Source organism: Nothoprocta perdicaria, unplaced genomic scaffold (assembly GCF_003342845.1).
Source record: "Nothoprocta perdicaria isolate Ctin4 unplaced genomic scaffold, notPer1 scaffold_20, whole genome shotgun sequence".
In the NCBI taxonomy this organism is placed as follows: domain Eukaryota; kingdom Metazoa; phylum Chordata; class Aves; order Tinamiformes; family Tinamidae; genus Nothoprocta; species Nothoprocta perdicaria.
The window spans coordinates 3,301,815-3,316,872 of record NW_020455205.1 but is presented as its reverse complement, the minus strand read 5'-3'; the positions used below and the strand labels follow the sequence as shown (position 1 = coordinate 3,316,872).

The following is a 15,058-nucleotide window of genomic DNA, read 5'->3' as shown; positions in this document are numbered from 1 at the left end:
ACTCGCTGTGGCGGCTGGAGGAGGGAAGAGCTGAGGGCCAGGGGCACGGAGCCTGCTGCACGCGGCTCCTGCCACCGCCCCACGGCTGCTGCTCGAGAAGGAGCTGCAGCTGTTGAGCTCCTGCAGCGAGAGAGCAAAAGGAATGAGCTCAAAAAGAGTTCCTCTCAGGAACGTTTTCCTTATGTTTCGAGGTAAGGCCAGCCTGACACTTCTTGCTAATATTAGTAGCTAATGGCACTTAAATATAGTCCAGTTGCTGCCTTCAAGATCTCGGCTTCCGTCTGCTAGAATTTGTTAAAGCTGTCAATAAGCAGATCACAGTAATAATTGCAGTGGCGCCTACTGACACCTCTGTGGTTAACGTCTGTCATTAGTTTTATTATAAATCCACGTTTATTAGGAGTTGTTATTTGCACAGAGAACCTGCGCTTTAAGATGAACTTACCCATATAATTGCAAGGCATTGATTTTTTTTTTAATCGCGTTATTTTTACATTTACAAAATGCCAAAAAACTAATGGTTAAGAATGGTTTAAAATCTAAGAAAGCTTTTTATTATCTTAATTTAATCTTTGCATAATCTTTAATGTTGCTGTTTGCAAGAACAGTGATACAAATTAACACCTGCAATGCTGGGATATAATAACCTACAAAATGGCCCCAAATATGTTTTCTTTCCAGAAGCTCACAAATTTTGACAAATGCATTGAAATATTGCATGGGAATATATTGTGCTGCTGAAGGCACCCAAACTCCAAAACAGAGAACTAGCTTCTGCCTTCAAATAGAACCCTGCAACTCTATTAACTACAATCTGATAAATGCTATAATTTGGCCCAGAAAGTTTAGGGCAAAGGCTGAAGCTGTTGGTTAACACACAACTGCATTGAGCATGAGTCTCAAACCTCTTTTTTGTCTTACAAATCATTGGCCCTGAAATACCTATTAAAGGCATAAATGGGTAATTTATAGATGAAGGGCCAAATTCACCAGTGCTGGGTCTGGAAGATATAAATAACACTTTCTTGTTTGAGCATGGCTCATTGCTCCTTAAGGGGATTGACTCTGCCTTCCTTTGGTGTTTTCTGATGATGGAAGGAGATTAATTTAATTTGTGGTTGGGATTTCATATGAGCCTCGCTGTTAGCGGCTGCTGAATCAGTGCATTCCTCAGTTGCTGTGGCCACTCACTCCTTGGCTGTCTAGCACACTTTTTGGTCAGCTGTGATACTCTTTTATTCCTCTGATGCCACCACTTAACAGGGCACTGGGCCTTGGCATGTGTTTATAGAAGCTAGCATAAATTTGGTCTGAATTTGTTCTGGAAAGGTTAAATTTACTTAGGTGGCTTTTAGTCAGACAAATGCACCAATATTCTCTGGTCCATACTGCTGACTGACTGCCAGTCTGCTGCTTATAATCCAAATATCATAATATTACTTTTATATATATATATTTGTTTGGATTAATAATAAAGCAGCAATTGTTGATCAGGAAAAAAGTTTGCTCCGGGAACCAAAACTATGTTTTGATTGGGGTATTTTGGTATATTTATGGAAAAATTCCTTTGACCAGAAAAAATATAATGAACTACGTGCTGCATAACGTCTTAAAAATGGACCTGCTTTCTGTTGCTTCCAAAAAGCAGTTCATAATGCAGCAGTATCTGGTCAATGCTGATGGATAAACGGGCACTGTGCTTAAGACACAGGGGAGCCTTGAGGCAGGAAATGATATTCATTTACAAGTACTGGTGCTTCATTAAGAAATCATAGCTGTGAACCACGATTTTACTAGTTCTTCTAATGTAAAAATCTGATTACTTTGATTCTGTTCATTGGTGAACTTTTCAACTAGAGGCTTTAGCAATAAATTTGGACAAAACAGAGACCGTGCAATTTCAAAGCTTTTCCAAGAAAAGAAATGCACCGCTGCTGGTGTTTTATATTAAAATTTATGCCATGCATCATTCTAATAGATTTTCTCTATGATTTGTCCATCATATCAGGAGAACAATATGCTATCTTGTCTCCTTGATATTGTGCTTTTTAGAAGCAGCAATCCCTTTTCCAGTTCTGTCCTTTGAAGTAGTTCATACTATGAGAGGTCCAGCGTCAAGAGTAATTAGACTAAACCGTGCAGAAATCCCATTGGAAGTCAGCAGGTAAAGACAGCATTAGCTGCTTAAAAACTAAAAAACAAATCAGAATGTTTTAGAGGACAAGCAGGGTGAATGAGTCCTTTTTACAAAGACAAAGCAAATAGGATCATTTTTTGCATATGATGTACTCTGATATTCTTAATTAGCAGAAGAAAAAACAGTATATTGGGATTCATTTTCTGGTACCCATGGACAGCAATCCTTAGAGGGACTAAATGTAATAAGATTACTGTAATAATTGCAGTGCTGCTGGGATATTACAGAACAGCAAGTTACATGCACTTTCAATGTATGCACATAGATTTATTTGTGAAGATTTTTTCTCCAAATTGGAAAGAGACTCTACTAGAATGTGGTCCTGCCTTTTCTGTGGGGACGTACTTTTTGGTGTTATGTGTAATACTTTAATTGACTTCAGAAACCAGGTTTGTAGATTAATTTGTTGGGATTCCTCTGAGTATGTTGCATGTCGCATTTTTTCTCAACTTGTGGTCTTTCAAAGAAACAACAAAGAGCAAAGGCTCCACTGCTGCTCCATTCGAGAGACACTTAGTCATGAGGAGCTGCTGGCTGTGCCTTGTTTCCAGTTGCTTAACAGCATTATCAACGAGAAATAATATAAACATCCGCCTGCATTAATTCAGTGACTTAGAAACTGCTCTAGTTTTGTTTGTGTGGAAAGGATGGTGCCCATGGAAGTATGTTTTTTTCCTAGGTAAACAATTACATGCAAAAAAAACTCTTCTCAGAGCAGAACATGTAGAGAAGCCCATTCCACCCTGTGAGCTTGAACCTTTGCCTACACCTTTCAGAGGATGCAGGGTTGCAGATATTATGGTCTCCATGTTAGGAGGATATATATGCTGGGGATAATATAAATACCTTTTACAGTCTCTCTCTATCACATTCTTTTTATCCCCAGTATGTTGGTATCCATTATCCTGGGTGAGAACAATAATTATGCTTTAATGAAATTTGCAATGTAATGTGCCAGGGAGACTAGGACTATTTATCAGACCATACAGTTACATTTTAGGGGATTTTGTCCTTGCAAATAATTCAGAACAATGTCTTTTCTATAATTCTATATGCCTGTTTCATTTTATTTTTTAAATAGAAGAAAAATAAAAAAAGAAAGTGAGAGCTATAAGAATGATTAGACTTCTTGTAAAAGGTTTCTTCGTGCTGCTGCTGACCTTCTCAGTCTGTTCTGCTTTGCTTTGGTATGTTTAACTGCCCCAGGAGGTCATTATCAGACAGTGGTGACTGTTTTGTCAGGTCTTATTGTTTAATTAGATCACAGTTTATGTCAAAATTCTAAAATTCTTTTGGCACATGCCAAAATTTTCACAGTTTTTAGTTTTTAAGTTGAAATATTTCTCAAACAATAAGCAACAGCTACAAGGGAGTAGACAAATTTATTTAATATTTACAGTCTGCACTTAAAAATTTGTGCCTTGGGTTAAATTCATTGAAATGTGACATCTTATTTTCAAGAGTATCCTATGGGTAATCCCTTAAAACTTGTATTGACATTAATATAAGCCTTAAGAAATAGGCCTGCTGAGGCACACATTATCTATAGGAAAGCTATTTTTTTCTCCTGATCTTGCCTCTGTTCATCTGAAATGGTATAAGATTGTGTAAACAAACCCTCATCTACAGAATTAGAAAAGGATGTTTTTGATATGCCTTTCCTGCCCTTGAAATTATATGCCTGAAGTATGCAATCTGTGATGTACCATGTTCCACTAATGGCAAGATAATTGGTACAAATTTCTAGGCTAGAGGTAAATGCCAAGCTGCCGTACCACAGATTTGTTGCTTGGATGAACTACTTGCTTCTGAACAAGGCAACCTACCTATCGCTTGTATGGCCTATTTAATTAGAGCCTGGTAGAGAAATTTGTGGAAAAAGAGGTATAATACTCATTCCTCACAAATGCAGCATTCTACACAAAAAACAATTTTTTAGTTGTCACACTGCTTGTTCATCCTGTGCAGAGCCAAATCAATTAGTGGCCCTTGGAAAGACGCAGTACCCAAACTGAGCCAAGAGCAGTAATGTTCAAAGGATCAAAACGTTAAATGACCTCATGCAGGTCCTGTGGTCTGGAAAATGTAGATGCTTTTTCCAGCTTTCTCATGTGACCAGATAAAGTACAGTGCCTCTCTCAAGACCGTTGGTGTCCCTCAGGAAAATAAGCCCCAAATCTCCCTCACTGTGAGCTATTACTTAGGCTCTCCTGTGACTTGATGCTTCAGGGTATGAGGCCTGAAACCGTGTGGGCTTGCGGGACTAACTGCAAGGGCTTTCTCCCGGGTGGGCATGTGCTGTGGGGCTGGGTGACATGTTGTGGCCCCGAAAGCCAAGCGCCCGGCCGTGCAGGGAGCTGCGTGTGGCAGGGCCCCAGGTGGGAGCACCGCGGCGTCCTCCCCGTCACCGCTGCAGGCCCTGATTTTTCTCCATGCATTTGGCCAGCGCTGAGTGCGTGTGGCCAAGCTAGAGCTCCCCAGTGAGGAGGCAAGGTCGAGTCCCTGCTCGATGCGCTCCGGAGCCTGCCCACATTGCCCATGTGTCTGCTGATTGCCACCAGCTATGTGCCTACCTTGATAAATGCTGTCCTGCTTATCAGAAACGGGCCGTTTCCTAGCCTGGCTCCATGCCTAGCTCCTCCACACGGGCGGCTCTGAATCTGTGCCCTTGGCTCGTGCATGGGCTTAGTCCTGCCTCCTCCTGCCCTTAACCTTCCTCATGCTGGAGAAATTTTGCAGCCTTCTACCGTCTGGATAGAGACTTGCAGATAAGGAGGTTTTGTCCGCAGTCCCTGTGGGTCTGCACCCAACTGTTCTTCAGAGTGTGGCAATTTATCATTAGCCCTTTTCCTTCCCTGACATCCAAACATTAGTTTTTCATCATCACACCAAACATAGGCCGTTCCTCAAGTACATTTCTAAGAGCACTTCCACCAAACCCTCAGTGTTCTCTTGCATGCACTCTTATTGACTAATTCCCAAATTGCCCAGCTCCTACAGTGCAGAAAAACCATTTGGAAGGTCCTCAGTTACTGTGCCGGCTTCTAAGGACCAGAGTGAAAGCAGACAGGAGCCTTTCACCCTCGTGCCTCTATAGGGAAGAGCTTCCCGTTAGCTCTGCATAGCTGGGGATTGGATCAGTTCACAGAGAAGCATATCCCATGCTTTCCCAGGCCTCAAAGTATGAGGAAAAACAGATCCGCTCGGTATGTGAAACAGCATTTGAAAAACCATTCAGGAGTGTGACCCATTTCTGCAGGATCTTTGCTACAAAAGCTAACACTGATGTCTCATTCATAGAGGGAAGGATAATACCTTCAACAGCACGTTTGATAGGTTGGTGTATGACCAGGAGAAGATCTAGCCCAACTCTTAGCCCAACTCCAGGCTCCCACTGAACTGGGTTTGTTTTGTATCTGATTAATATATTTTTATTTTCTTCTTTCAGATTGTTTTGCTGAATTCATGTTAAGATTTTCTGTTTCTGTTATTATTTTATTACTAATATTATCTGAGGGCTGTGCATATGTGCTGTGTTACATGTACATGTAACATAAAGCAGTCTCTGCCCTGAGGTACTGGCAGTTTGATACAGAAAAAGCTACTGTAGAATGTGAGGAATCTGTTGCATTTTTATTTGTTTATTTGATTTTCCAGTAAAAACAAATGTGGCTAATAAGGCATCTTGCTCAATTTCTGAGAAACTTAAATTGCCAAATTTATTTTGACAGAGTTTTAAAAGGTAACTCAATAGAATTATGCTATATGACAATATTTATACTCAGAATCAATATGTGTGGTTACTTTTTAGGGTGAACCCATAAAGCTGCAACTTCTAGTGTTACTTCAGTAGCAGATACTAGAGTACAGCATAGCTGCTTTGTTGAGTTCTCTCCCAAAGAACAGCACTAGCAAGAAAATGGGCAATGTTTGTGGTGTTAGTGTAGTGCATACAGATATTTTTAAACAAAGTAAGCTATTAAATTATTACTTAGTATTTATTAAATTATTAAGGACCTCTCAATTAGCATTTGCTAGTGGAACTTAATTGCTGAAATGTTATATGGGGTGGGAACAGTCTGCAATTATGGCTCCTGCATAGTCGTCTGTAAACTCTTCTCAGAGAATTAGCTGGCTCCTCCCCACTGGCGACTGCTTCCCTGAATATCTGTGGATACATTGAGTCCACCACACAGCCTCTCATTGCCCAGGGCCCCTTCCTGGGCATTAACAACATCCTCCCAAGTCTTTATGACATTCCAGACCTACTTATGATACATTGAGCTGTTCCAAGAAATGACGTAGCGTTCACTTTTAGGGGTTGCTGCTGTTGTGAGCACAAAAAGACAGTGCGTAGGATTCCAGTGCTGGTGCAGGGGCTGGTTGTCGTGAATCACAGAATAACTGAGGCTGGAAGGGCCCTCTGGATATTCTCTTGTTGACAACCATCCTGCTCAAGCAGGGTCAGTTAGAGCAGGTTGCCCAGGACTGTGTCCACTCAGATTTTGAATATCTCTAAGGATATCTCCACTGGGCAATCTGTTCCAGTATTCGACCACCCTCGCATTAAAGAAGTATTTTCGTATACAGGTCTTGTCATCCTGTCATCCTGCCAGTTGGCATCACTGACCCTGTGGCGCTTCACTCCTTTAAACATCTTCGTGGCCTGTTACTGCACTCACTCCAGTTGGCCCATGTCTCTCCGGTACTGGAAAGTCCAGAATTGGACACAACCCTCCAGCTGGGTCTCACTAGTGCTAAGGAGAGGGCAAGGATCTCCCTGCTGGCAACACTCTCTCTAGAGCAGCCCAGAGTGCCACTGATCTTTGCCAGACAGTGCAGTGCTCCAAAACCAAAATCACTTTTCTTTTTCGTCTTACATCTAGCTCTATGTGTGTGTGTAAATGTAGGCACTGTAGGCCGAGAAATCCATACTGAATTGGAGCTAGTTTGCTCAGAGAGTGATAAAGGACTTACCGGGTTATTTCTTACATTGTGCTTCATTATACGATGTGTGCATATATCTTTAGCAAATAAGATGCTGTCCAGATTGATAGCAAGAGGGCTGAAAAGGCACTGCACTACCTTGCTCTCTATCTGTAAGTGTCATCAGGTTCTATTTCCTTCTGCCTGGACCGTGGGTTGCTGGTGGAATCACAGCTCTTGAAAATATAAAGAAAATTCCCCTTTGTTTCACTTTTGCCATTACATTCAAATCTTAAAGTTTCTTCTAATAGTGTGGCCTCTGATGACTTTCTTCTCTGCCTCTCTGCCTTCTGTTTTCATCTGTTCCACCTTTCTGTATGTGTTCTCTTTGCTCTCTGTCACCTGCAAGCCCTAGTCATTTCTGCAGCTGTATTTATTACAGGCAGTGGATTTTAAATAGGTACCTGGCCCCCACAAGCACCATTCTGCCAACAAAATGTATTCTCAGGGCCTTTATTTTCATGGCATTACTAGTCAGCATTTGGCTTTCAGTTAGATTTCTAGTTTTCAAATGTGGGAATGAAAACAGATCTATGCAGGTTTGCTGAGGGCTCTGTGCATGGTGATAGGCCCTTCTATGACACTCTCCTCTGGAAGGAAGCCAGTGGGGAATGGAGCAGGTTTTGTTAGCACAAGAAGCCGCTGCTAATTTTCCTTCTAAAGGTTGGAAATTTAGTACAACAGTTTAATTCTCATTTATTTCCTGACCTCTTGTAAGATGAGATATACTAATTTGGACTTAGAACCTGTGTGTTGGATTCAGGGGCAATATGCAAGTGGTGCCTAACTTGAGTAAGTGACTAAGAAGTAAGTCTCAGTGTATTTGTCTAGGTGTTGTGTGTCAGGGGCTCCGAATCGGTGTGATTGTGCACACACTGGGACTCTGGCAGAAGAGGAGGGCTGCCCCAGTGCAAATTCCTCCAGCCTTCATTGGTATTCTTCACTTTACTTCGGCTCCCCTGTGTTGTTGGCCCAGCATCTTCTCATAAGTCAATTTTTGTTTCACACTCCAGAAATAAAACAGAGGAGAAGCACAGGATTGTGAATGTAATCAGAGTTATTATCTGGTTTGATCATTATTTTGTAGAGATTTGATTGCTATTTATGATCTATAATAGAGGTCATTATTTTATTATGTGCTTTCTGAGTGTGATTAAGTCACTTAAATGAAGACTTTCAGTTTAAGTTAGTAAGAATAATATATTTCTGATTTCTTGTAAATAAATCTGAATTTCCACGAATCTGCATGCATTGTACTGTGAAAGCTTTTTTGTTAGCATATACAGATACAAATGAATAGATTAATAAAGTATAGAAATCTGTGCAAGCTAAAAAATGTTATTTATATAGCAAAATTATTTTTGGTTTTCGAATCGAGGCATGTTATCACTAATACTGCCATCCCATCATTCATTTCAGAGACTGAAATATATAGTTCCTTATTGTGTATGTAGCCCATAACAGGAAAAGGAAAACAGTATTACTCAACAAAGTCGAATGTTTTAGAAAATAAAATTGATATTGTTGCCATTTACTTTGTTAAAAGTTGCTCGGTAAGTAAGATGTGTAGTTGTTCAACTGCATTGCAGACATGAATTAAATTCTATTCACAATTGCAGCTCCCTCAAAATTTTCTCTCAGGACTCTCATGGGCCTGTAATGGACTCTAGCAAGTCTTTAATGCTTTGGAGGAAAAGTGAGCTAGGTCAGTAATATTTAGTCTCTAGTGAGCCTTGAAAAATGTGGTGATACGTGCCATTTATCTTGTTAACTTGAAGACCTGGAAGGAAAAGACCAAGGAAGAGGGAGTAAATGAGTTGGGCAGCTCCTCCTTCAAGGAGGCAAGAGATGAAGATGCCTCGAGAGATGACAGAAAGCTGTACTGTTGTACAAGGAGAATTGCTGAAACTGAAGCCAGTTAACAATTAAAATGACAGTGTAGGCCCAAACTGGCCATGAGAAAAGGACAACATTGATTGCCTGAACAACACTGGTCTACCTGAACGCAGATGTTCCTCCTACGTCTGTGTAGGACGCTGTGGCTGCTCAAAACCCTCTCAGTACACAAGAGATGGGGCTCGTGGCCAAACGATTTTATGGCTGACTCCCTCAATATGGAACAAACCTCTCTGAGCCTTCCAATCCTCAGATGCACTGAGGACTCCAAAACACAGTGTACAGAAATAGCCTTTTCATCCATGTCCCTGAACTTGTCCCAGTATACAACAGAAAGGCTCTTCAGTCCACCAAGTCAGCACTGGATTTATATATACTAGAATATAGCTTCTTCTCCTCAATGCTTGTTCAATCAGAATTTTGCACCATTGGTATTTTTCTGTGTTCGTTTGTAGATCAAGAAGGTTATTTATTCATCCAGGAAACACAGTCCAGCTAATAAACAGGATCAGACCTTTAGCCGCAGACCAAGCACAACTGCAGTGCTGATAATATAAATTTTCTCCCGCATTGCAGGCAAAAATTTTATGAGATCATGAAAAATCAGTTAAATACAGAATCACAGAATCATGGAATGGTTAAGCTTGGAAGGGACCTCTAGAGATCATCTAGTCCAACCTTCCTGCTCAAGCAGGAAAATACAAATCACATTAAAAAAAGAAAAAAAGGCAGGGGCATCCATAACACCTTACAGAACTTCTTGGAATGGTATAATGTGCTTCTGACAGGACTGTGAAGGAAGGAGCATGTCAACCACTGAAGGGTCCTAATTGTCCAGGTCTTAGAAATCAGGTGGTCTTGTGTGCTATTTTGTGCATGTCTAAGGCAGGAGATGACCGTATTTTTGCCAATCTGCATTTAGAATAGTATCATCTCCCTCCACGGGGGAAAAAAAAAAAAAAAAAAAAAACCACCTGTTTTGGTGAATCTAGTGGTTTTTTTTTTCTTATTTTGTTCTTCTGACCCAAAGCCTTTGAAGTTGGAAATGTTTGCATAACCTTGTTCACTTGAGCCCTGCAAAGTATGGCGGGTTCCTCTGGTAAGCGCAGTCGAAAGTGTAGTTCAGAGAGTGCTAGGACATGGACTTCCCTCTTCCGCGCGTGCTGCCGCGCTCCTTGTGCAGCCCTAGTCCTTGTGCAAGTCCCTTGGCCATGGCTGAACAGGGACCTTTTGTTCGTATGTAACTGCCCTCGCTGGCTCTGCGTTTATACTTCTAATGAACTTAGCAATCTTGTGTGTCTTTAGAACACTGTTCTAATATAAGGTCTTATTAACTCAACTACTAATTGCATAAATAAGCCTTTTCCACAGAAAATTCCTTCACCTTCTTCTGTGGAAGCTTCTTACGCTTTTCTTATCTGTGTAACGTATAAATTTCTCCCTACATGGTTGCTGATCTGAGATTTTGACATCAAGCCTAGGAATGTAGCAAAATAGTTGGCTGAATCAAAGAACCATTTTTCTTGGATCTGCCCCAGAAAACAGCATGCAAATTGAAATTTCATTTTTAAATTTAACTTCTCCCTCTTGGAACAGATTCACTAAAATCAAAGTCTCACTTTTTATAGTCACAGTAACTGTTTCTGGATTTTCAAAGTCAATTCAGCTCTAAGCTGAAGTAATTATGGCACATGCAATAAACCACAGGCACTGTAAACTCAGCACGGACTGCTATATCACCATCTTGAAAGCATATCAATCTACTTGTATTCTAATTTGTTATATACATTGTTTCTTTAGATGCTTTTTCTTACCCTCACGTTCATCTATTAAAAAGAAACGAGAATGGAGCTTGTTCCGATTCTTAAGAAGACAGGCCGCTTTCACCATGAAATTTAGATTTAAAATGGCCTTAGAATAAAAATAAGTAATAGTACATTTTTATCCATGGTGTTCCTTCAGTTGGAAAGCAATACACTAATAACTTAGGGCTATTATCAATTAGATGAGAGTATTGCTCCTGCTATCTGTGAGTATCCATTGGCAACACCAATTACTGTTTGCCTCACTGCTGTATGTATATATGACATACAATATGGATTTTTTTTTCATATGAGGCATTGAAGAAGTAGGCAAGGAAACTTTGGGGATTTTTTTCTTTAAGGTCTGGCAGATAATGAAAGAACAACCCACTTGCAGTGCCTCAGACCTGAGTATTGCCTTGGTGCTTAAAAGATTTCCAGAGACATTCTTTGTCATTCTTTTTTTTCCTTCATTTTCGCAACATCCCGGTTCTGCCTGGACCTGAACATGAAATGCCAGACTACCACAAGAAAGGCTCGACGTGCAAAATTTTTCCACCCAACCAATGACTGAAAGTCTCATGAGACAGCTTGCAGATTTCCAGCTCAAACTTGTAGAACCAACATGTTTACATAATCTATATAAGGTGGGGTTACATATACAAGGTTAGCTATACTAACAGCTAGGTTTTCAAAGCTGCTCCTCAGATGCAGCATTTGAACCTTCAGAGGGTGACAAAATAGTAGGTTAAAAACAACTGGGAAAAAAGGACAAAAGAGAAATTCTTGCCTTTTTCCTTGTTTTTAACAATTCTTTATTTTAGACGATTAGTGTCACTGCATATTACAGCTTTATCTGGCTTTTCTGGGTGCTAACCATTCAAGGCTTCAAACCAGGTAGCAATACATAACATGAGTAATATTCAGACCAGGCTGTTTGAGTAGCTGTGATGTGACATTTGTAGGGATAAAGACTCGATCCTCATCTTCATGGGTAATGATGTTCTGGTTCCACTGGGCTAAAAATTAAGGCATTGAACGGAAAAAGGAGAGAGAGATGAACCTGCCAAAAATTCGCCTGCACCTTAAACCTTTTTCTACTTACTACATATATTTTTATTTTCTAAATCTTTTTCTGAATATGCGGAACAGTTTCATAAAACTCAATAGCCTCAAAGGAAAAGAATCTACACGCTGAAGATCTCCACAGTGAAATGTCTTTGATGACAGGAGGGAAAAAAAAGATATTGCCTAGGCCACTGTCCCTAAGGAGATAGGTGCAGTGAACCTGCTGTTTGCACTTCAGTCTTGATTGCAAGTTCCTTAAAAAGCTCTCGTTGACTATGGATGGCATAATGCAAGAGCACAAACATGGATTCTAGCCTTGAAATAGGGTAAGGGGGCACAAAATGAAGGGTTGTCACATATGATGAGTTGCTTCAGGGATCTTTAAAAGAAACCCAAAAGAAAAGAACCAGTGAGCTTACAGGGGAAACATTTTTTGAAGGGAAAAAAAATTAAATTATTGCATGTGTAATTGTTTTCTAAAATACTTGCTGCCACAAAACAGTGTGGTTTATTGTTAGGAATAGATGAAGTTACCTGTAAGAGGTTATTTCTTCCTTCCTATACTATGTAGCAAAGTGCAAGTGACATTTCTGAGACTGATTTCTTCACAGAATGAGTATATTTTAAATAGAGGCAAAGTGCACTTTATGAGGAAATAAGAGAGGGCCCCAAATGCCTTTTAATTTATTTTTATAATAAGTATCATTAAACAGAATTTTGAAGCCATATATTTTTATTTTGTATGTAATGCTTATAATGTAAAAAGGAGCTATTTCATGAAAAAGTTGAAATAAGCAGTTGCTAACAATGAGGTCACTATTTTATTGAAACCTGATCAACTTTCCTGGATAATTTGGGATTTTTTAACAACATTTTTAAAGACTGAAGCAAAAAAAAAACCCTTAAGTTTGGCAGAAATGAGAAATGATTTCTGTGGCAGCTTGATTTGGACATGGAAAACCTGTTTCCAACTATTCATGGCTCCACCTCTCGCAAACTATTTATTCTGTACTATAAATTACACGTAACATAAAAATTAAATAGAATTGTTCTAGAACCATAGATACAGATTGAGAGTTAATTAAATGGATGAGTGGGGAAAGTCTGTGTGAGACCCAGGACTAGGGGTTCCCTGCTGTACCTATTTAATGAAGTCTCATCCATCTGATGGCTCCTGGACCCACTCTTCAACACTTCCACAAAAATGTCACATTCTTTACGGGGTACAAGTGTGGAATGTGCCTTCCCCACATCAAGGACCATTCTGCAGTTCCAATCCAATTAATTAGGGCTCTCTCCTGCATGCATGAGTGGCCGTCTCTCAGTTACTCACCCACGGCAAGGCTCCAAGGGGGCCAGCCCGCCAGCCAGACGCAGAAGGTGCATTCCCAGCTCTCATTTACTTAAACGCCTATTTTTGGTGGAAACAAAATGTTGAAAATGACTTCAAATAAAAGTGTGTATGTTTCTCCAGGGCCAGAGCATCAATAACTTAAGTCTCAGGAAGAATGAGCCTTTGTTGTTGTTGTTATTATTTTATTTTTAATGCCAAGTCATAATTAAAGCAGGGAGGAGGGAACAGCCTCCTCTGTGAATGAGAAAATTGGAGTCAGTGCAGTGCGGTGGGAGGGCGGAAGGAGGTTTCTGGTGCGTGATTAAATGAGGAGGCAGTATGGGGAGGGCATGCGAGACACCGCTCTGGGAGGAGGGAGAGCCTGGTGGAAGAAATAAACAGAAGATGCTAAAGCACCACAACCTGGCTGCACTCCTGAAGAGTTCAAATGAACTGATCAGCTGTCAGGAAAACCATATGTATAGGGCAGGATCTGGTTGCAGTCCTACCTTGCTGGGTACAAGTGTTATTCTTATCTCATTAAGAGAGAATACCATTGTTAAATAAAACTGTTAGTTTTAGCATTCAGCCTTAAGTATTTTTTCCTGTAGATCACCTGTCACTGAAGTGTTAAAAACTACCATGCTGTATTTCAGTAATTATACAGGGTCTCTTCATTTATGTATTTGTTTGTTTATTTTAGACTCATCAGAACTTCAGTCGGATTCGCTGTGATGCCCGGACACCGGGGACTGGGTTAGGTAAGCGCACGCTCGAGCTCCCTCTTGTTCTGAGACCTCACTGCAGAATGAAAACGCGTATTACAAGGAGCAGCATCTATGAAAACACCCTGCCTCCCATCTCACAATAAAGAGTACGTCAGTTGAGATCATACAGGATGACCTCTTACAAAATTGGCTAAAGTGGCAGAAACTGTTGTGTCTCTCTCCTGCTACTCTCCACCAAATATTACTCCCTATTGCAAGACTCATGTCAGTGCTGCCCAGGGGCAGTGGCTGTCAGCATGAGCAGTTAATCATTTTAGTAAAAAAGCAAAACAAAACAAACAGAAAAAAAAAATAGTAGCCATTCTGGGCTTGTCAGAGGAACTTGAGGCAGCAGAGTAGGAGCTATCAGGCCTTGTTGGTGCTATAGATCCTCTTTTTCCCAGCACTGGCTTCTGTGCCAGGATGTACAAAAGGCCAGTGCAGCTATGTCCCTGACAGGTATTAGTGGGCCAGAAGATTGTTTCACCTGTTGCAGTAACACATTGGAACTTTTTTATACTTGTCTGCAGAGGAGAGATTTCCCAAATGACGCTGTATTTTCCATCTGGGTTGCAAAATCAGAGAGTTTCAGCCATTTATGTTTCCCTCCAATCAGTCATCATTGATGCTAGAAGGAAGAAAACTGAAACAGAAAGGGTAAGTTGACAAGTCCTAAAATTAAAAAGTTATTGATTAAGCTATTTGAATTGTTCTTTCATTGCAGTATTGTACTCCAGGAAACAAATGTTTAATTTGCTTTGGATAAAGGGAGTCAATTTGCGATAATGCCATGAAAATATAATATCCTTGCAAACTCAGGTTTCTCACAGGAAAATGTTAACAAGTTTTTTCTGTTACACAAAAGATACTGTGTGACAGAGCTGGTTGAATATTGCTCAAACATTGTGTCTGAATATTTGTCAGAACTGTTGTTTGGGTCAAGAAAATAGGTACCCCCCTATGCTCACTATTTGCCAGTATCTGCATGAACAGTTTTTGTTTGGGTAGA

At 40.4% G+C, this 15,058-nt stretch overlaps 1 long non-coding RNA gene across 1 annotated transcript in view; it reads left to right on the top strand.

Annotated features, from left to right (window-relative positions):
• The window catches only part of LOC112946245, a 59,634-nt gene extending 45,021 nt beyond the window's left edge, over positions 1–14,613 (top strand). Inside the window, exons 4-5 of the long non-coding RNA XR_003249189.1 lie at positions 13,986–14,043; positions 14,580–14,613. This is a non-coding gene — a long non-coding RNA (uncharacterized LOC112946245). The remainder of the gene's footprint in view (positions 1–13,985; positions 14,044–14,579) is intronic.
• Positions 14,614–15,058: the final 445 nt, after the last annotated feature.